The sequence below is a fragment of the Theropithecus gelada genome, chromosome 20, assembly GCF_003255815.1.
Source record: "Theropithecus gelada isolate Dixy chromosome 20, Tgel_1.0, whole genome shotgun sequence".
In the NCBI taxonomy this organism is placed as follows: Eukaryota; Metazoa; Chordata; class Mammalia; order Primates; family Cercopithecidae; genus Theropithecus; species Theropithecus gelada.
Window position 1 is genome coordinate 14461518 of NC_037688.1, and position 4894 is coordinate 14466411.

A 4894-nucleotide genomic window follows, 5' to 3' on the forward strand; every position below is an offset into this window, starting at 1 on the left:
AAACTGTAGTTACATTCTGATAAGGAGCACACAACCTAGATTCCTCGCATGTACAGTTCACAATAAGGTTCTCATTCCAATGGAATTCCAATGCCACCTCTGATCTGACAGGAGGCAGAGCTCAGGTGGTCACATTCACTTGCCCCACGGCCTGGTTCCCAACAGGTCACGGACCAGTACTGCAGCCCGGGGGTTGGGGAAGCCCATATTAAAGAATACTTGGGGACCCTGTCACTCAGGATCTTGTATTTGCCGTTACAGTGTGATCAAGTAATCCTAAACATCTTCTCTAGTGACTAACACTGTTCAGGCCCTGGGAAACACTTCTCCATCTCTTGCCCTATGTCCTCAAAACAAAGAGTGACTATATTTGAATGCCAGGATGGTTTTATAGATTGTCCCAATGCTGATGTCAGAGATAGACACTGTCTTCAAAGTACAGGGAGGATTTAAGTGTAGAAATTAGAAAAAAGACAAATTAATAAACTCATCAAATCCTCCTCAAAAAGCATGAATGCAACCGACTCTCATGTCACACATCATTTCCCATGAGAGTGACTTGTCCATTTCCTTGCTTTTTTTGTTTTCCAATTTCTGTTTCCAGAATATTTATGATTTTATGCTAATTGCAGAAGCTGCACAAGGCAACTGAGGAATGTTTTGTAATATTAAGCAATTCATATTATTCACATAAATTCATATTACTCTTAAATTGGTGTAGATAGAGCTATAGCTATAGATAAATATACAGATATACATACTATGGACTGAATGTCTGTGTGCCCCCAAAATTCGTATGTTGAACCCTAAATCCCCAGTGTGATGGTATTTGGAGGAGGGGCTTTTAGGAGGTGATTAGGTTGTAGAGTCGAGTCCTCACGAATAGAATCAGTGCCCTTATAAGAAGAGATGGGCTGGGCCCAGTGGCTCATGCCTATAATCTCAGCACTTTGGGAGGCCAAGGCAGGCAGATTGCTTGAGCCCAGGAGTTCGGGACCAGCCTGGGCAACATGGGAAAACCCCATCTCTAAAAGAAAAATACAAAAATTAGCCAGGCATAGTGGCACACACCTGTAGTCTCAGCTACTCAGGAGGCTGGGGTGGAAGGATTGCTTAAGCCCAGGAGGCAGAGGAGGAGGTTGCAGTGAGCTGTGTTTTTGCCACTGCACTCCAGGCTGGGCAACAGAGTGAGACCTTGTCTCAAAAAAAAAAAAAAAAAAAAAAAAAAAAAAGAGGCACGAAATGATCTCTCTGTCTCTCTTCTCACTGTATGTGAGGATACAACCAGAAAAAGGCCACGTGTAAACAAGAGAGTGGACTCTCACCAGACACCAGATATGTCTGCGCCTCGATCTTGGATTTCCCAACCTCCAGAACTATGAGAAATAAATTTCTGTTGCTTAAGCCACCTAGTCTATAGCATTCTGTTATAGCAGCCTGAATTGACTAAGACATACATAAATATGTAAGATATACCTTTCTATATGTAGACAGAACTTTTACATATTTCAACTGGATGAACATAAAGTTCTAGAACAATGAATCATTTTATTTTAATAAAAATATTTAATAAAATTTCATTAAATCCTTAAGAAATTAAATAGGCCGGACATGGTGGCTCAAGCCTGTAATCCCAGCAGTTTGGGAGGCCAAGGTGGGCAGATCAGCTGAGGTCAGGAGTTCAAGACCAGCCTGGCCAACATGGTGAAACACTGTCTCTACAAAAATACAAAGCTTAGCTGGGCATGGTGACATGTGCCTGTAATCCCAGCTACTCAGGAGGCTGAGGCAGGAGAATCGCTTGAACCTGGAAGGCAGAGGTTGCAGTGAGCCGAGATCTCACCATTGCACTCCAGTCAGGGCGATGAGAGTGAAGCTCCATCTCAAAAAAAAAAAGGAAGAAAGAAGAAAGGAAGAAAGGAAGAAAAGAAAGAGAGAGAGAGAGAGAGAGAAAGAAAGAAAGAAAGAAAGAAAGAAAGAAAGAAAGAAAGAAAGAAAGAGAAAGAAAGAAAGAAAGAAAGAGAAAGAAAGAAAGAAAGAGAAAGAAAGAAAGAAAGAAAGAAAGAGAAAGAAAGAAAGAAAGAAAGAAAGAGAAAGAAAGAAAGAAAGAAAGAAAGAAAGAAAGAAAGAAAGAAAGAAAGAAAGAAAGGAAGGAAGGAAGGAAAGAAAGGAAAGAAAGAAAAAAGAAAGAAAGAAAGAAAGAAAGAAAGAAAGAAAGAAAGAAAGAAAGAAAGAAAGAAAGAAAGAAAAGAAAGAAAGAAAGAAAGAAAAGAAAGAAAGAAAGAAAAGAAAAGAAAGAGAAAGAAAGAAATTAAATAATACCAGGACATCGAAGCTGGATGGAGAAATGTAGATGATCTTGGCGGCTTAAGAATTCTTAAGCACGGCCGGGCGCGGTGGCTCAAGCCTGTAATCCCAGCACTTTGGGAGGCCGAGACGGGTGGATCACGAGGTCAGGAGATCGAGACCATCCTGGCTAACACGGTGAAACCCCGTCTCTACTAAAAAATACAAAAAACTAGCTGGGCGAGGTGGCAGGCGCCTGTAGTCCCAGCTATTCGGGAGGCTGAAGCAGGAGAATGGCATAAACCCGGGAGGCGGAGCTTGCAGTGAGCTGAGATCCGGCCACTGTACTCCAGCCTGGGCGACAGAGCGAGACTCCGTCTCAAAAAAAAAAAAAAAAAAAAAAAAAAGAATTCTTAAGCACATGCGTCTCTGGGATGACCACCTCTGGCTGCCTCATAACAGTAGAAAAATAACCCCCTATTTAGGGTTTCAGCCACTGTTCAGCTAAAAGCAATCTGATGTATTGTATAACCATGAATAAGTCTTCCATGCTCTGTCTGTTAAGTTGTTATGAAATTTGGAATAAAATGTCAAATAAAATTTTAAAGCCAGATGTGGTGGCTCACGCCTGTAATCTCAGCACTTTGGGAGGCTAAGGCAAGAGGATTGCTTGAGCCCAGGAGTTTGAGGCTGCAGTGAGCTATGATCATGCCACTGCACTCCAGCCTGACAGAGCAAGAGTCTCCCTCTAAAAAATAATAATAAACAAATAAATCAATCATTTTTACAATATTATGATTATGTAAGTACTGTTTACTGGAGAGCCAAGGATAAATGGATCCACAAAGAAGAATACGTAACTCCGTAACTCCGTATCAATAAACGTGGACCACTTAGAGAAAGAAGTAAAGCTCTTTTAGAATTTGTCTAGCAGGTTTTCCACTTCTCACCAGAAAATCCATACAAAAATAGAAATAAAAGAAAGAAGAATATTCTTTTCTGAGACTTGCTCAGAATCAGGTCACATTTTAGTTTGCTTACAATTTGGACTATTATTTCCTTACAGGACTTTTTTGTTTTCCTGGCATTTCAACTGTCTTTTTCCCCCTTGTGTAGGCACATGGGCAGACGTGTCTTTTTTACTTTATCATTAAGATCATTCTTTTTTTTTGAGACAGAATCTCGCTCTGTCGCCCAGGCTGGAGTGCAGTGGCACTGTCTCGGCTCACTGCAACTCTGCCTCCTGGGTTCACACCATTCTCCTGCCTCAGCCTTCCGAGTAGCTGGGACTGCAGGCACCCGCCACCACGCCCAGCTAATTTTTTTGTATTTTTAGTAGAGACGGGGTTTCACCGTGTTAGCCAGGATGAGTCTCAATCTCCTGACTTCGTGATCCACCTGCCTTGGCCTCCCAAAGTGCTGGGATTACAGGCGTGAGCCACCGCACCCAGCCAAGATCATTCCATTTTTAATCACGCCATTTGTTGAGTGATCTAATATTCACTGACTTGTTTCCAGATCTGCTATACAACTGTCATTCCGGGATATATTTTCATTGCTCTCCTAGTTTAGAACCATTGCTTCTTGGATTTCCCTGTCATTCTCTATCTTGGATTCCTTTTCATTTTGCTAGAGTACATCCTCAAGCAATTTTTTACCAAAAGGATGAATTGGGAGAAACTTCAGTGTCCCAAATGTCAGAAAGTATCTTTATTTTTCTCTCATGCCTAACTGACAGTTTGATTGGATATCAAAGTTAAGTTCTGTTTTGTTTTGATACGGAGTCTCGCCCTGTCGCCCAGGCTGGAGTGCAGTGGTGCGATCTCGGCTCACTGCAACCTCTGCCTCCCAGGTTCAAGCAATTCTCGTATCTCAGCCTCCTGAGTAGCTGGGACTACAGGCATACACCACCACACCCAGCTAATTTTTGTATTTTTAGTAGAGACGGGGTTTCACCATGTTGACCAGGCTGGTCTTGAATTCCTGACCTCAGGTGATCCACCCGCCTCCACCTCCTAAAGTGCTGGGATTACAGGCACGAGCCGCCGTGCCCAGTTTAAGTTCAATACCATTTTCCCTTAGCACTTTGGAAGGCATTGTTCTATTGTCTTCTGAGAGTCAGTGTTGCTGTTGTGAACACCAACATTACCTGCCTTTTATTTCTCACTGGAAGCTTTTGGGTGTTTAACTTATCCTTGGCACTCTAGGATATGTAGTGTGGGTCCAAATTTGAATTTTTTTTTTCATTCAACCTGCTCTGTGTTTGCTAGGCCTTTTCATTCTGAAGAATAACTTTTTTTTCCCCTAAAGTCTTGGAAAATTATTTCTTTAATAATTTTCACCCCTCCATTCCATTTTCTCCTCTAAAACTCCTATCAGTGGTTACTGGTTTTCCTGGATCAATCCTCTATGTCTCAAAATATTTTCCTTTAGTATGCATCTATTTCTGTCTTAATGTGTGCGGGTCTCTCTCTCTCTCTTTCACCTTTTTAAGTGAGACATTAGAAAGTACTTTTTGTAGTACTTTCACTGATGTTTACAAATTTTGTCAACTATACTTAAATATATAAGACCCTCTTCTTCTTTGAATGTCTCTTCATCATAATAT

General features: G+C 41.5%; 1 non-coding gene across 1 annotated transcript; it reads left to right on the forward strand.

Annotated features, from left to right (window-relative positions):
• The first annotated feature begins 3186 nt into the window (after positions 1-3186).
• Positions 3187-3248, forward strand: LOC112614858. Its single transcript, XR_003117168.1, has one exon. It is a non-coding gene; the product is annotated as a U7 small nuclear RNA (small nuclear RNA).
• Positions 3249-4894: the final 1646 nt, after the last annotated feature.